The 18,785-nt window shown below is 38.4% G+C and overlaps 1 long non-coding RNA gene across 1 annotated transcript in view; it reads right to left on the bottom strand.

Moving 5' to 3' along the window:
* Positions 1–18,785, bottom strand: part of LOC146309285 (uncharacterized) — an 89,814-nt gene that overhangs the window by 52,200 nt on the left and 18,829 nt on the right. The window contains exon 2 of the long non-coding RNA XR_014772485.1: positions 13,078–13,162. This is a non-coding gene — a long non-coding RNA (uncharacterized LOC146309285). The remainder of the gene's footprint in view (positions 1–13,077; positions 13,163–18,785) is intronic.

The raw sequence follows: 18,785 nt of genomic DNA, 5'->3' as shown, positions 1-18,785 counted from the left end.
TATAGCACCTTTCATACAAATTAGCACAGTTCAACGTGCTTAACCAACAACTGACAAATCAACAATAAAATAGAACAAGTGTTTAGCCGTAATAGAGTGAAATAAAAACTACAGATGAAATGGAGTAAAAACAAAGAATAAAACTAAAAACGAGCTATTGCAACAAGAAAAACTGCTGAGTTTAATGGCACGAAAAGCATAAAATATTAAATTTCAGCTAAGGTCAGTGAGCACATAAAAGAATTTCTTTAAACCAAAATCATCTCTGGCATCTAGTGTTTGGAGAGGGGGGGGACTAGTTTTAGTGGGGACCCTGCATTAATTTGGATTCATCCCAGCAAGAGAAAAAGTAACAGCTGTTACGTTACGTTCATACCGTTAGCATCCTAGGTGCTAATTTGCCGTTTTCAGTGTTTAGGGTTGTTATCTTGGAGGTTGTTGTTTTCCAGGGTACTTTGAAAATGCGGATATGCCAAGACGTCCACTGCAACAAGGCGTCCAATGGCAGGCTTGTACCCAAAGAGTACATCCAGTAAGTGACAGAACGCACAGCAACACTCTCTGACGGATCATCTGGCGTTTCACTGGAAGTTACAGCAACTTGAGTGCTAGCAAGTTCACCATATCAACTTAATAGACGATTATATCTGAAAGTGTGCTGACAACTTGTCTCTGCTGATCCTAAGAGTCCAAAAAAAGACATTACAGGTTTAAGCAAAAATATGCAAGCAGAAAGATATACCAAAAGTATTGACAGGAGACTAATGGTCCTTCTGACTTTTACACTTTTATATTATTATCATTCTTGATGTGGAACTAATTTTATTTATTTATTTTTTATCTATATGTTATAATCTTGTGATATGCTTTGCAGGTAAAATCTTAAATTATACAATTAATAACAGATAAATGTGGTAAAAATAGAATAATATGCCTTATATTTTCCTCTTAAATGCAGTGGACATAATATTTGCAGTGCATATTTGTGAGCATCGCTCTGGTAGGCAGATTTAGTTAGCTCTGAACAGAGCCAGGCCCGCTGCACCCCCTGTTTGCAGTATTTGTGGTCACCTGAGCTTAATTGTTGATCGCTGCAACCTTTTATTTCATGGACATAGAAAAAGTGGTGTCAATCTTCTTATCTAACTCTCCGCCAGGAAGCAAACAAGCGTATTTCCCAAAATATTGAACTATTTGTTCAAGCACAGCACTTTGTTAAATGCACTTTGTTACAATCAACCACTGGAAATGGATGGCACTTTAAGTTTTCTTTTAATCATCACACTGGATTACACACTATTATAGACAAGATTATAAGACACTATTAAAGCATTTTATTCTCATCTGACAACGGAGGTGAATGATATTGAATTTCAACACTCATATTTATCATTTCCCACACCAGTTAAGTCTGTGTTAGTGAGCGCGCACAGCTGTCACCAGAAAACAAAGGAGCTGAGCTTGTTCTGCTCCCTAAATTGTGTTGTCAGTTCATCATAGTGCACCTCTTCAGTGAGAATAAACTGGGGGGGAAATGACAAATTTGACAGAGTGAGACACCGGGATGATTTTCATGGAAGATGTTGTGCTACAGTGAAACAGAGAGAAGCTTATTTGATTATAAATCCTCAAACACACAGTTCTGTCTCCACAAGTCAATTCAATCTTTGCCAGCTATAAAACAGTAACTCATTTAAATATTTGGCCATGTTTAGTGTTTCCCAGGAAAGACTTCTTAAATTAAGATGTTCTTTTTTGTAATTGATTGTATTAGTCTCATATTTAAGCTACATGTGTGTCACAGGAATTTGGCACCTGAGGCCTGAATGATTACAACAAAAAAACCCAGAGAAACGAGACCTTCAGCTATAACGCACATTTGCATCGCAGACCTCATGAAGGCCAGGAGCTGATTGATTAATAGAGACAGAGCATGCCGAGCCATATCAGGGCCCCCTGCACAGGTTAAGTGGTGCTAAGATTGTTTTATAAAGTCTGTGATTAGAGGATGAGGAAGGAGAGTTTGATCTTTCAGACTTGTTGACCTCCTAATCACAGGGGGTCTTTCGATCCAACCTGCCCCAACAACTTCAATCAGACACACTGCAGCGAGTTTGAAACTGGCAGCAGAGAAAAGGAAACACTGACATGGAGATGAGATTTACATTGTCAGATCAGATTTAGTATAAGAGTACATGTACAGGTATTTGTTTTAAAGATCAGCGTGATGTTATTTTCATTGCAAGCTGTTAGCTAACTGATATAAAGTCTGTGTAAACCTCGAGTCAGCCAACACTAGGCTCGCATAGCCACACTATGGATGTAGTAAGTAGAGACACACGGATTGCAATTTTCTTGGTTAATTTTGACATTGAATTTTTACTTTTTTATGAAGTCTGACGCGTGGATACCAATTTTATTTCTTTCTAAGACCTACATTTGACAGCATACACAAACGTTTTAATGGAAAATTAAATTGTTCCTTTTTTTTTCCTATTGTAACACACTAATACTGTTGCATGACCCTCCACTAACGAGCCTGGCTCTTAAGCTGACTGTGTTAGGAGAGGCCCAATGTTTGAATCCCCTGTCTTCACGTTTCACCCTTTGACTCTTAGACGTGGGTGTTAACGGTGACTTCACGCTCCCCCAGTTTGGGAACCACTGCCTTAATCTTTGATGGGATATCATGGTCATTTAATGATAAATTAGTAAAATATATTACAGACTTCTCGTGCAGCTCATCTACACATTGCAAATGTTATTGGACAGAATAGATCCAGACTTATCTTCATACTGCACTTTAGCACTATGCTACAGCAGGAGATAGGCCTGGCTGAACCATCACCATTCTGGTGAAAACAAATGGCTGGTTTGTATTTCTTTAAATCACAGCACCAACAAGCCCAGGATGGAGCTACAGTGCCATTGTAGCTTGTTTACATTTGTACGGTTAGCAACCAGGTTAGAGTAGCGATCGTTTTTCTTGTTTTACGCAGTGACGAGAACTTTAAAAATGGTAAAAAGCTAATCGCTGAAGGAGAGGAAAGTGCTGACTGAAATAGTCAGAAACAGCAGGCTTATATCTGCAGCCTCTGTGAGTCAAAACACATGAACTTGTCTTCAGGGCAGGTTTTTAACAGAAAATATACTCGAACCTCTTGACATCTGAGTGATTGTGCATCAGACCTTTTCAAGTCATCACAGTTATTTAAAAAATGGTGAATTGGTGAACAGCTCAGATATCTGGAAAAATTTGATGTGATGCTGCTGAAGTCACACGCTACCTTTATTTTAGCCCCTTTTGGATATAAAAAAAATCACATTTTATATTACAACTCAGTATAGCAGTGACATAAGACATAGAACTTGCTTCTAAGATCTCTACAATCGCTCTTCAAGGAGTTATTCTGCTGGCAGTTATTATTTTCAGTTGCATTTGCACTTAAGTGTCAGCAAAATACTCTAAATCCCAGAGATGAAAACACACTTTGTGAGCAACTAAGTGATTTTAAAACCTGACAATATTACAGGACAGTGGAACACTATCAGCAAGGTCAAGAATATTGGTAAAATATTATTTGCATGGAATAGCTGACCAATAAATACAAAGGTTTTTCTGTAATTTGCCCAGTGCAAAAACTCTCTCCGGAGTGCAACATAATTATCTACATCATCAAAAGCAATTATGGATGCATAAATTGAATGCATGTCGACATCCCCATTGTCCCTTGCATATTTGTCCCTTGCACAGATAACACAGCATTAACATCACAATGGAGGGGGAATAATGGAGTTGCCCAGCTGGGGTTAAAGGGACATGACAATAAGTGTGACAAGCCTCAGTCAGATGCTGGACACACAAAAAAGGAAAAAAAACAAAACAAAACAACTTTTCATCCCATTCAAATGTGGGCGTGTAGAGTCAAATGAATCACAGACATCACGGCTTCAGAGATGAGCTGCCATGTTTAACTTAAACTTTGCATCATATACTCATAAACTTAATGTCAGAATTCAATTGCACTTTTCTGCTTATTTAGAAACCCATAAGCCGTAATAATTAAAACTAAAAACTTCAGGCACTTGTATTAACTCTCGCAATTTTTGATGACATCGAGCTGGAGGCTGATTGCACTTATTGTACTATTTGTGCTTTGGACAGATGAATCTGTCACATGAATGTAAACTAATAAGCAAGGAAGGAAGTGCAAACATACTACAATATTAATGAGCTTATAGGCTAATATGCTTTAGTGTTATTACATGAATAAACCTCCAGCAAAACTACCAGCTACCTAACATTTCTGTTTGAGCAACGACTAATCTATTACTGCTCACATTTGATTTATGCACTGCCCATTCCCCTTTAGCATCAGAGTACAGATTTTTAAGACATGCATCTTGTAGTCATGATGTTCACTTTCACCCCAAATGCTCAGAATTGTGGACACTGGAGTCTCATGAAAAATCACAGCATCAGTCATTTCAGCAAACGCCCCAAAATGACATGTGTTTGTGTTAAAGACGAAAAAGCCCTGTAGGGGCTGTGTGAATTATGGCTCTTGTGTGTCAGGAGCAAAGAAAGAAATAGTGTGAAGTTGTTTTCAGTCATTCCCAAACCCTAACCAAATAATTATTTTGCAAAACAAACCTTAACCAAGGCACAGTAAGATTTAAAAAAAAAACATTTCCTTTTCACAGCAATGATTTGTATCAGTTTTGGAAGACACTGATAAAGGCTCTTGTCCTGTCAAAAGAGGTGTCAGGTTGTCTCGCTCTGGAGGTTGATCGCATGAACGCATCCTGCCTGCATGGTTTCTTTTAACCCTAACCATGATCTTTTCCTGCAGCTCAAGTAGTTTTGGTGCCTAAACTTAATCAGAAATAATAGTTTTGTTTAACCCATGTGACAGAAAACTGAAAATTAAAGAAACAGTTATAAAACCATCTTAAATGAGCCAACAAAGTCGAAAAGTCCCTCACATGGGACACAAACCCTGGTTTCTCACGTGTTTGACACAGTCATCCACCACCACCTGCTCCCCAAAAGGACTCTGCTTTTTAAACTACATCACCTGACTGCAGGGTTTCTGGCAGAAAGCCCTGAAAACTAACTTCTCCCAATACCACAACTGTGCCCTTCAAATTAGGCCAGACACCATGATGAAGTGACAGAGGGGGCTTTTTTTTTCATAAAATAAAATTCATCAATTTAACAATGCAATCAAGTTAGAAAGGCTACTGTGTCAAAAAGAATATTTCTTTTTAATGAGAACACTCATATAAGAATATTTTCTGATCTTATGAATCTGATTTTCAAAGCATTAACCCTGGCAGTCAGAGTCAGTCTCAAATCTTCACTCTCCAACCAGAACCGCAATTAACGGTGCAAACTACTGTTGATGATGTTAGTCTGAAATCTGATTTCAACATCTCTGGAAACACTTGTGAGTACGTTGGCAGATTCTCTAGGATTTTTTTTCTACTTCTGTGTTTAGAATAACTCCTCTGTCATTATATGGAACAAGCACCACACGTCAGTAAGACGGGCTCATTTGTTATTCTCTATGAGGAACACAAACAGTTCTTAAGTCTGTTTACTTTGGTATACAGGCAGGCACATACTGCAGTTATTTTGCACGGCAGGGACAGAAATATGCCAAACACAGCTACTGCTCACAAGAAAATGAACAACATATTCAATATTTTGATAACAGTGAAGGAACACTAACTGTTTGCTATTAAATTAATAATTTTTAAGCCTCTTGAGAATCTCAGAAATTATTTTTCTCTTCTTTTATCAGAGGAACAAATTTCTCCATGGACCCTTAAAATAAAGAGCCCCAAACCGACTATTTTCAGACTAACTACAAATGATTTGGATGTAAATATTCAGACATGCTCCAGTGACTTCAAGTCAACTGTCTAATTATTTGTCAGAAGAAAACTCCAGGCTGAACAGAATCAACGCTTTATTTTTCCTTCCCGAGTCTGCACAGATAAAAAGCGAAACGATCAACTGAACAAAAAATATTGTTTTGGAAATGTTTAATATTTGAGCTCGTCATTCAGGAGGCGGTATTTGTCAGACAGAGAGGAGAACTCGTGAAATGATGGATTGTCAAACATCAATTCATCCCTTCATCTAACATCCTTATCCTCAATCAACAGGAAGTGATAAACGTCTCCAAACGCCTGATCCACATTATTATCACAGCCGGCTGCAGTGACTCATTTTCGGCCTTTTTCCTGAGCTGCAGTCGGCACACCAGGCCCTCTCCTCCTCAGCTGAGACACTCTGAGAATCCCTGGCAGCTCATATATCAAGGGAGATCCTCACAGCAGCACTCCTCTTCCTTTTTCAATGCACAGGGTAAGTATTTTAATTAGTTGGCTAATTGTCTAAGTAATTGGAAGACAACTTAGCTCAAAGAGTAATCAATCTCTACAGGGCTGTGTTCTATCACATCAAAGGATCTGTAATTAACACTGCAAACCATGGGATGGTCTTTGACTGAGCTCGATAGCGTGGGGGCGTATGATCACAGATAACACTGAGGTTGAGGAGACGGATCTGGGAGGCCTCCAATGAGCATGGAGAGGTGTTATCATTCAGACACAAGCAGAGTCAGACCCAAACACTTTAAAGGCAGAGGCAGTCAGACCTTTATATGCCGGCTGTGATGCAAGAGTTGCACTCTCTAAACAAAGGACAGATAAAGCCAATGCTTATTAAATACTGTGTGTCAGAGTGGGTGCATGTGTGTTCGGGTTACACACATCTGAGCAGGTTTTATTCTCTTAAATTCTGGGAAAAAATCATTCTTTTATTGTCAATAAAACAAATTCAGTATGAATGTCTTACTGCAAAGCTTGAATGTCCAAATGTGCATCCTCCCCCTTAAATTTCCCCACAGAATATCTGTTAGCTTGATTTTGACAACAGAATTGGCAATTCATTAAATGTTTTCATATACCGAGTATCAATTTCACTTTGCAGCAAAGCTCACGCCAGGCATTAAAAAAATTATACATTTGGGATGAACAAGACTAATCATGTCTCGGATTCATCCATTTGAGGCCCCTTAATTTCCCCATTGTAGAAAACAAGACGTATAATGAACAATTATACATAAAGTCAATTTCAGTGTTGTGCAGAAGACTTAATTAAAATTACTAATGAAAAAAAGGACTGCTTACAGTGTGGAAGTTTACTCATCAATTTCAAAATGAGTAAATGCTTTGTCTTCATGGATTGTAATGAAAATGACCTAAATGGCAATGTACTCCATATTTTTTTTTGTTTACAAACAATCATTATGAATAAAATTAGTGACTAAAACATCTTGTTATTCATTCTGAAAAGAATTTGGCATAATTGGCCAAATTGTGGAAGGAAGCAGCAGTTAAAAATCAATACCATTACATTATTCTGGGACGACGTATCATATTATCAATTAGCAAATGTATTCAAAATGCAGAAATGAATGTCATGCTTGTGGCAGCAGCCTAAAATGGATAATTATGATGAAACATCCAGAGGAGAGCAGTCATTGGAAGACATGATATTCCCTGAAGTGATCCCCTCCCCCCTCCGGCCCCACGCTCCCCGCCGCAAGGCACAATCCGCACAGTGGCACTGACAGATTGACAAATAAGGTTAATAAGTACTTTCCACCTCTCCTAAAGGCTAATCAAATATTAATCCTTGAGGTGTGGTCAGCAGAAAAAAAACAACAAACAATTGGTAGAGGGGAATTGATCGAATTGATTCTCTCTCGTAATGCTCGGGGCTGGGTAGAAGAAGAAGGAGAAGAAGAAGAAGAAGAAGAGGAGGAGGAGGAGGAGGAGGAGGCGGTGGTGGGAGAATGGGGCGGTGTTGAGTTGGAACTGTAGGAATTCATTTCAGGCTGAGAATGGACAAATATTTGGATATAAGCGCTTAAAGCAATTTCAATTTTTAATCCATCTCCACATTCTGGTGGCTTCTGGTGAGTGCAGTTTATTCACCACATGCTCACAGTGTTTGTGGGTGTGAATCTGGCTCATGACCCCCACCCACCCACACCTACCCCTTCCCTCCGCACACACACCCACCCACACACACCCACAAAAACAATATTTTTAATGTCGTTCTCCACTGCGCACTATAAACCTTTAGACACACTTTGTTTTACAGTACAAGATGTAACAAGCCGTACTTTATATCACATTAGATAAACACTAGGAATAATATGTTCCTTATTAGATAGTATTAGACCCATTATTACACAGTTATTAGACTTTAAACAAGCTAATTAGGGTAACATTACATCAGAACTGTACTGTAAATGAAAGTATATTATTTTCCACTCTCAGATCATAATTAGCTGGTGTTGCAATGTTTTGGGGAGGGGGGGTTGTATAATTTGTAAAAACTGAAGGCAACTTGTTCCAGGAGAATAAAAACACACCCTGTTCCATACTTTATGAAAACGCTCAGAATCACAAAAAATTCTAACAAAATCCACTTTTTTTTTTTCTGTAAATGAAGAAGTGTACCTGGGGGATTTTCCTTGTGAAAAGCAAAATCTTTCTGGAACTCAAACTCAGTCAAAATAGCATAAAAGAATAAAATATAAAAGTGTACGTAGCATTAATAAACGTCCATAACAATGACAACTGAGTTGGTTCATTGTGATGTAAATGTACGATGTTTGTTTGTGGAACTGCTTTGATTGGTGGAACTCGCAGGAAGATACGATGATTAGTCAAATTTGCGGAGAACTTACAGTGATTGGACAAGAATGCAGAATTCATGCAGACTGGTTGAATTTGCATGAATTTATGCATTTGTGACATTTCATAGAGATCAACTGCGAACACATTACAACAGAACTGTACTGTAAACTAAAGTGAAATCAATTATCCCCATTTAAAAACAAAATGTTATACTGTAGGCAGATAATGTGATTTGATCAAAGAACAAGGCATCGGTTTTGGCTACTTGGCCACTTGTACGGGACCAGTCGAATAAAGTGAATCAAATAGCAAACGTGTCACTCTAGTTTACAGTACAGTTCTGTTGTGATGTATCCCTTATTACCCTCTAAGAAATATTAATAAGGGTCTAATAAAAGGCCCAATACTGTCTAATAAAAAAAGCACATTATTTCAAGTTTTTGTCTAATTTGATGCAAAGTACACCATGTGAAAAAAACATGAAAAAGACCAAATAAATCAATAAAGGTGAGCAGAGAGTTTAGTCAGTAAAACGTGACAACATAAAAATAAATATACATATGAATAAATGCCACCTTCTGCACACTGGGGTAAGCATCAAAAATGGGACCCTTAAAAAACATACTATTGGTGACAAATTTGAATTTTACACAAATCTCTTTTCCCCCCCTCGAACAGTTTTCACTAATCGGAAGCCTCGGGACATCTCGAGGCCTAGTGGACCATGTGAGCAGAGCCATGTACTGATAGGGCAAAATTGGATCCAGTGAGAATGCAAAGAAGCTTATCAACCAACACTTCCAGGCAGTGCTCTCTGCAAGAGCATATGTCAACATCATTTATTAGATGTGGCCAGGGACTAAATTATGTATGATCACAAAACGGGAAAAAAGGGGGGAAAAATAGGATCACACGCAGCAGGTGGATAGAATAATATTTGGAGAGAATATGAAATTATTAATAGAGGCCCTTAAGGGAGAATATTTGTTAACATTAACCGGCGAGTCATTTGTAATGCTTTGAGTCTATAATTAATCATATTGGACATTTCAGAAGCACATATAGAGTTAAGTGAATGTTTTATTTGCTCTGCTGTTTTGAGAGGAGCGATCCATATTATTACTGTCACATATAATTCTATATTAAAGTGTACGGACGCAACAAGAGGCAAATCAAACATTTTCAAATTGCATCCAGTAAATGTGGAATTTAAAAACCTGTTAAGTGTATTTCGTTCACTCCAGCCAAACATATACTAAGTAGCTTTAATATTGCCAGATGAGCAATCTCTCAAGCAAAATACTCTTCAGAGATACTATGTAATTGACTCCACATCTAACAGTATGGAACAAATCCCACTAGCAGAGGGAGTTGACAAATTGCATTAAAAACACTCAATTGGGCCAGGATTGGATAGAAGCTCATGTTCCTCCTTATCCCATTAAACATGAAACAGTTTAATCTCTAAAACTTGCTGACATACGAGGAAACGCTTAAGCGTGCAGCCTCTATTTGATTTGTAGAAGAAAATCAAGGCACAACAACATGGCCTCTGAACTGCTGTGCGCCTCTGTGTGCGCGTAACACGTGTAGACAAGAGCAGAATTTACACTCTGCTCAACATAGAAGTAGCATTATTTTAATCAACGTCAATTACAACATCGTTTAATAGCAGACGTAGCCGTAGACGTGCATATCATTTGTTTCAGCCTGCTCAAAGTGGGCAATATTAAAGAGACTCAAACTGTCAAATCATCCAAGTTTCTTCTTCAATAGCTTACCCGATTTGAACATGTTCCGCTTCTTTTCATGACATGTAAACAGGTTTTGACATGGGTCTAGTTAAATGTGTAAGACATGCTGAAAAAAAGGAAAGGGAAATGCCTGTGCGAAAAAAAAAAAAACCAAACCTGTCAACACACAGTACCTGCTTTAAATCTGTTCCCCATTTCAGGCAATCTGTGGGAACCAGGCCTGTGGAGTCTAATCCTGTTTTCATCCGTACCCCCCCTACACACCCCTCATCTGTATCACACTTTCAATTCCACTTGCTGGTGCCTTTGTGTGATTTTCATTTGATCTCGCTTTTAAAATTCAAAATCTATTCAAGGTTTTTTTAGGTGGATTCACGCTGTTGCCGTGAAGCCCTATTTATGTTCTAGATTTGGAATTGCAAATCAAGAGTGTGTGATTTAGGGGGGAATGGAAGTCCAAAATTCCCCGGCATCACCTTTTATGATTCTGTAGGTTTAAAATGTTAACAAGGGTGTTTTAGCAAGCTGATTTGTGCAGTATCAGCCCGTCTGTGGCTCTGTGTGCAGAGGACTCTTTCTGATTGTGTCAGACAATAATCATGGTAAACTTACTCTTATTTACTGAGTCTGGTCGTCTGTGGCACAGAAGCACTACAGTGTTTTTAATTCTGAGGTCTAGACACAACCTGTGATCTAAATCCAAAAAACTATGAAGCACATACCAAGCACACTAATGCTGACAATGCTCTATTTTAGCACTTTGAAAATATAATTAATTTTCTGTCACTGCACCTATATACTATATTATTTAAACTCTGAAAACTTTATGGGGAAAAAAATAATAGAAAGTATTTATTTTTTTTTCAAGGATTTGTTGGTTTGTTTCTTTCTTATAGTCCTGTCACAAAAGCCACTTATTCCCACTTAAAAAAGCTCTTATTTAGCTTTGCATAGCTTCTACACTTTGTATCTTACAGCAAAATCATTCATGCTGGCATTTTTATCCACTGTGTCATTTTTTCCAGTAGAAAACCCATCAAACAACTGATTGAATATGGAATCTCAATTACAAGTAAAACAACTGGTGTTGAAAAAATACTTGAGTAAGAGTACAGAGTATTCTCCTCAAAAACTACTCAGAGTATAAGTGCTGATTTTTAATGCATTATCAACAGAAAACATTCACTCGAAAGGGGTTCTGTTTCTCCAACACTTCAGTCTGAATTGCGCTTAACTCCTGTTCTACTCATGGTCACCACTTCAATATACTTAATTTTGTGAGTTTTTCCAATGTGAAGCCATGCAGTTATGACACAGGACAGTTCTTAATGCAGCATCTCTTTGGATGGTTTAACCAATCATGCCATTACATGCCACAGTGCAGTACAGATCCTGTATCAGCTACTGATTTACTGGGAATCTTCACTGAGATGATCTACACCCATACCCCTGATCACTGCAGTCTCCGAGCTGCAGGATTTGCAAAACCGAGTGACAAAAATGAAACAAAAGCACTAAGATGACTAAAAACACATGATATGTCATGATGATGACTGCTGAGAAATATCCTTTTCATTTGAAACAGTGCTGCCAAATGTCAGCATGATATTGCATTGAGTTGCAAAGAGAAACATCTGCATGCACTGTAGAATAACCTTGGATACTTTGATCAAAAGTATAAGAAGCCTTTATCTACATCTATATGCAATTTCCCTGCTACAGTAGAACAGTATGGTTTGAGAAAGCATCACAAAAGCATTAGCATCCAAGACAGCATGCACTCTGGATTGATTTTCCCTGAGACTTAACTCAGCCGTTATAGTGATATCAATGGGACAATATCAATATCGACCAAATTAATAACTTCCCCACTGTGAAAGATCTCTAGAACGCTGTGCTGTACCTGAGTCCATAAGAAATAGTGAGAAAACAAACTTTGGCTCTATTGAATAAATTCCTATGAGCATTTTATGCAAAGAAATTTAATATTGCTTCTGACTCTCATCGGCTGTGCAAATAAATGGTTACTTGTGCACTCAGATATGACTCTAAAGAGCACATCATAGAGAATCCACATTTGGCCGATTCATATTCCTGAATCACGGACGTTAACATTCAAAAAAGATACACTTGGCTGTTTTTCAAATGTCAGGGTATAATAAACAATGAATATTTTGTGTGTGCGTGTTTCAGCTCAGCAGCATGTGGTGTATCTAAAGCATGAGCTTAACTAAGTGTATGTGAGCCTTTGATGATCATTCTTGTTTGTTTTGGAATAAGTTAGAAGTGATAATCATATTATGAGAAAACAGTATATCTGCTTATCAGGGAATATTGCTGCCCTACTTGATGCCCAGTGAGGGATTTAGGTGAGCATTATGAACTCAGCCGTAACAAGCCCCACTTCCTGTGATTATCTGACACAAGGTGCTGACAGACTCTCACTGTTGACATTTCTGTTGATATTGGCAGTGAAAAGGACAGCAGCAGCAGAGTCTTACACCGCTTACAGGACTTACATAGATGTATTTTTCTCTTTGTTGGCCTGTGTTGTGGGACTCAGCGTATCATCGGCAGTTGAATGAGCTGTGGTACTGACCTGTCGTGACAGACCGGGATCATACATCGGGGCTGTTTTCTCTTTGTCATCACAGTTGTGTGGTCAGGCCTGACACCTGGAACAGCTGAAACATCACAAATGCAAAATGTAAAAGCCTCATTGTAGAGCAGCATGTCAAAAAGTAGTATGTGTAATGGATAGAGGGTCACGGTGTCGCTGTTTTTTACGTTGCAGTCTGATCCTAACCTGATTGGTTTCTGTTAGAAGTTATTATTAGAATAACACAGACCCTACTTACCATAAAATAACAGGTGAGGTTAATGGCAAATGATTTGTTGCATTAAAACCACCGTTTTTGCATCTCCCTCACTTTTTTTGCCCTAATGGATTTTATTTTACTGAATATTCTCTGAAAGCATACATAATTCTGTGTGAAAGCAAATCTATTTTTCATGAATACAAAGCAATATTAAAAGCACGACTTAAGAGACTATGAATTAATAATTTTGCATTACCGAACATGAAAAATGCACAATTAAGAACATTTTTTCACACCCTCCTGTGTGGTGGCATAGATGATATACTGTATTATATTATACTCTGTAACTAATCTAGTTGTTTGGGTCTTGTTGCACAGGCCTCACAAATATGTGACATTGAGTTTGTGCACAAAAGTAATTCCACAGGCGTGAGTTTCATATATGAGAGTGACAATTTGAAGATAAACATTCCCAGCTCAAATTCAAATGATAGTCAAGTCAAATCTACTGCTGATCAATGCAAAACAATTATATTTGAGTTGTTTCAAGCGCATGACACCTCTAGAGGATTTGGGTAAATTCTGGAGTCCAGTGAGAACTTCAGACTAATTACACCCAATTACATCTAGAAGTAAGATCTTCTGTGAATGACTTTTTGTCAGTGGAGTCCGGTGGCTTTGGAGAGTTTTTGGAGAGTTTCCCTGAGTTTCTGACAGCAGGGTTAAGCTGTGAAAATATTCTAAATACAGCAATTAAGCTGATATTAGGTGGATACAATACAATTTGCTGATGACCCTGACAACAGCAGTACAATGCTAAGCTTCCTACTCCTGTACTTTGACAGCTTTTACAAAATGGGGCGTGCATCTACTGTGGATAATAACTCAGACAAGCAACTATTCTGCTACAACAACAAATACATATACAAACATATGAATGCCAGAGAACATGACTGTGGTTATTGGATCAGAGTGCAGACATGCCTTATCGCCGATACTGATACCAGCATTTTAGGCAGTATAGGAACTACACTGCATAGTGCAGGTAATGTTCTTTAAACAACCCTACAAGTAACCCCACTTTAAAACACCAGGACTATCCCTTTAATACTTTACAACTTCTTCGCATTGTCTGTAACTAGTTGCATGGAGGCCATCTGGTTCTACTGAACATGTGCAACGTTAAAAATGAATATATACTTTAATTTTCTAAAAAAAAAAAGGCTCAGTAGAGGTGGACATTGTAGGTTTTAAAAAAGTTACTCAAACATGAGTAAAGAGTTTGGAACTATTTTCAGCTGCAAATATGATGCACTAGTGAATATTTACAGCAGCAGGACTGTGCATGTGGGACTGAGTCCAAATAAAATACAGGGCCCATGTTCATCAGTATATAAAAAAAAAACATTAGACAGTGCAAAAATGTGTTTTTAATCATTTTTGGACAACAATGAAGGTCCATTGCACAGAGGAATTAGCCACATCAAGCTTTGGCTATACAAACAACACCTGTTAGCAAGATCAATTTAACATTTGTTTTGGTATTTTCATGGGATTCCTCAGCAACGAGGAAAATATAGAATATGTGTTTTTTTAAACCTACACTTCACTTCCAGCATCACCAATATCACATTTGGCTTTCACCAACCCACTACGGCATCCCCGAAGTGCACTAACTGGATGAATGATCAGAGGCTTGAGAATTGATGGGTCTTGGTTGCAACAGAAGGCGGAACCTTCAGCAAAGTCTGCACCAGCACTGTGGATGAATGGCACGTCACATCTGCTACCAAAGCCTTGCCTGTCTTTTGGTAATGCTGTATCTTAATCATGCAATGCATTTTTAAGTATATATAAAAGCCCTGCAGATATACTACATGCACACTTTTATGTCTGTCCTATATACAGTATATGTCCAGTATAGTCTGTCACCAAGCTTTTCGCACCTGAAGTACATACAGTAATAGCTGTGGCACCGGCTTTTCCCATGACATTTGGAGGTTAATTTGCACTGGTTTCATGGTCATTTATTGATGGAGGGCTCAGAAATTAGCATTCACCACGCTTTTTATTGACAGAAGTGTTTAATAACCCATCAAATCAAACAGGATGGCCAGCCAGGAAGTGCTTCTGTGCACAGAAAATACACTCAACGTTTTCAGTTCAAAGCATACTGTGTGATGATTGAACCCATGATGCTAAAGCCCGAAAGTTTCCGTGAATTAATTTGAGTAAATCATGCCAAGCATCGTGACAGATTTATGCCAGGGAAGCTTTGTTGTAAATATTCTGTAGGAAGCGATGCCTGATGTTGGGCTAATGTGTGTGGAGGGATTTGCACATGACAAACCTGCATGAGCTGCTTTGATCCAGATGGACCTGGTCAGTGTAGTGGAGACAGATGAGGGAAGAGGAAGGAGAGGGTTCTTGTTCTCACCACAGGTTTCCCTTCATTTTGACATATTTACAGCCTCGCTCAATCTGTTATATCTTTTTTCACCTATACAGCATGTTCTGCCCGGCACACTGCGTGAGATTTACAGTGTTTCACATCCCTATTCCCCCACTTGGTCACATTCCTTTTAGCATGAGTGAAATTGTTTACTTTTATGGTTGAATGAAAGATGATTTTCTTTCTGAGAGGCTGCAGAGGAAGCATTGTAGGCACTGGAAAAACATACCACGTTCACAAACATGTACCGCATTTGGAGAGAACTTATACATCAGACAAAGTGCCCGTATTAGCAGCAAAAGCTGAGAAAAATCACATGCATTTTTGTCTAGGAAATTAGCTCAAACCCATAAAATACATTGCACATACTTTTTTGTGATCTTCTTTATAATTCCCAGCTTCCTCCTCCACGCTTATCTTCCTCTAACCACTGTTGTGCTGGAATATGTATAATTTCACATGCACAGATTCACACGGCATGTCACCAACTCAGAGTGAAATATACTTATGTTCAAAGGAGTCCTAATGTGGAGTGATGGGTGGGCCTACAGTAGCCTCGGAGCCGTTGACACACAGCTGTCTTTGCTATAAATCTTGTAAATCCACAAAAAAAAAAAATCTCTCTCGTGAGACTTCTCTGAGTGGTAAATTGCTTCAGCTCTTAAAGTGTATAAGAATCGTCCTGTATTGAGCAAATCATTGAAGTCCAATGGAGAAAAGCAGTCACAGCTGCAACTGCAGTTCTAATAACACGCAGCAACTCTTTTAGATTATGTGTGTGTGTGTGTGTGACCAAATGTAAATAAGTAAACAAATCTGACTTCTAACGTATAGTTACTGGACAAGGTTAATCCTGCAGGTTAATAAATACAATGCATCCCCCTCTTAATAGCACGCATGGCCTTGTCAGAGTTCCTTTATCTACAGGCTTTGTCTGTGAGGCTATTATATAATTATATCACTGCATTTGTCATTTGCGTTCACCCTTGGGGTGAAGAACAAATTAAAGCACTGAGTATGTTAGCTTTATAAGCAGAATGTCTGCAACACAAACCATAACAAAAGTTCATATTTTCTGTGTAATGAATGTTACATTATTTATACTATGAATTATGGATGAACTTGTGCAGACCTGCGCAGCCCTGAATGGGATGGCTTGTAATCAATCCTTGTCTGATGGACCTCTCCAACAAACAGTTATTAGTGGTTACTCTGTCTCAAGTCTTCTTGGAAAAACCTACAGAGCGATAATATGAGCTATTATTACCTGCACTCAAGGTGTAAATTACACTATTCACAGAAAATTCATTGCCAGAAATTGGGAATAAATATTAAGATATTGTAACTGTGATGATTTAAAGATTGTGGCAACAGAGATTAAGCAGTCCACTGATTTAGTGACATTGAAAGGCTTATTGAAGCGAATTGTTAATGCTTTTCACAAAATACTAAAGAGAATGCACATTAACTGACAGCATCCTTTGAATTAATACACTTTGTAACTTCGCAGGCAGTGGCATAAGCACTGAGCCGAGATAGGGAGGAAACATTATTCATGGTGTTTTTCATCCTAACTCTACTTTATTAGCTTATTTGATTCCCCATTCTCCTCATAGTTGATTCAATACATTTCCTATTTGCATAAAACTGTCCGGTAAGATTATCTTCACTTATTCGATCTATCCTAAGAGTCACCTTGTTCAGGATCTTATATGAATAATGAGATTTTAAATTGGAAGACACTCACACAGAGAATGAGGCATTTACAGTTAATTCATCTCATTGAGTTACATTGCTTAGAGGTATTGGAGGGTTTAGATTTTCATTCAAGCATCATATTTAACAGTGTCTGCTTCCCCCACTTTACTGCCATTGAAATTTAAATGGCCTGAGCCTGACAGATCCAATATTGCAACCCACTGTTGCTATTTTCCTGGGAGCAAATATATTGTCAAAATCCGTATATTCAGAGAATGAGAAGGCAAAAAAAAAAAAAAAAAGAGAGAGAGAGATCACATGGAGCCCCCTCGCCATTGTGGATTCCCCCTTTTTACAAATATTTCAATAGCGCCAAACTCCATTTTTTATTTACCTATTTGTAGAAACCGATACACATCTGAATGTTGCAGGAGCGATTTCCTCAAGAATTCGCTGTCAAAAATGACTTCAATTAGTCAGTGTTTTATGTAACAAAACACATTTCTATAATAGCATCACATACTCCAATTTCTGTCACACATGCACACACACATTCACAGTGGTTTGACAGAGAGAAAGAGACAGAGAATGAGAGAGTGGGAAAGAGAGAGAGAGAGGGGGGAGGGGGTTAATTGGCTTTTTATGACTCCAATTAAATAACATTATGCATATACTGGCTTAACGGCTTATATGTGGCCTCCATTAACAATGTCCTCTTGATTGGTTCTTGGGCTTAAGGTCTCCTCCAACTCAGGCAGCGCTTGTCATAGTGTTTAAACCCATATGTGGAGAAAAAGCTGGTGACAGTAAGAGATTTTTATACGTGTGTGAATAATTTAAAAGGAAAACTACAAATCTCAAAAAGATCAATGACCCTCGCTTTACCAACACAACCTGCAACAAGACCAGCTGAAACGTTATCTGTCTGAGATGACAATTGAATAAAATAAATCTCATCATTAAGACCTTAGTGCGTTATCTTGAAAGCAAAAGAGAGAGAAAGAAAACAAGCATGTGCCTGTCCTGAAGCGGAGCTCCTGAGGTGTTAACTAATCTCTAGTGGCCAGTCTATGCACTGCCTCCTCTAATTGCTCCCTGTATTTCAGTCTGGTGTGAGAGCAGCCATTGTAGCGAGCGCCCAGTCAGCCCCCAGAGGTCTCACACCTTCATTATCACTCTTTATTGCAGAACCTTATACGGGCACTCGGCACCAAACAGCCTGCCCGTTAAAAATAGAGCCTTCTCCTCTCCTCTCCTTTTGGTGGTTTCAGTTTTAATTACTAACACAGAGCCAAAGCCAGAGTCCTCAGCAGGCCTGGCGTTTTTTTGTTCACTAAT

The sequence above is a fragment of the Lutjanus erythropterus genome, chromosome 19 (genome assembly GCF_056507025.1).
Source record: "Lutjanus erythropterus isolate fLutEry1 chromosome 19, fLutEry1.hap2, whole genome shotgun sequence".
NCBI lineage: Eukaryota > Metazoa > Chordata > Actinopteri > Lutjaniformes > Lutjanidae > Lutjanus > Lutjanus erythropterus.
Note: the sequence above shows the minus strand (reverse complement) of the source record. Positions and strands in the feature narration are given on the sequence as shown.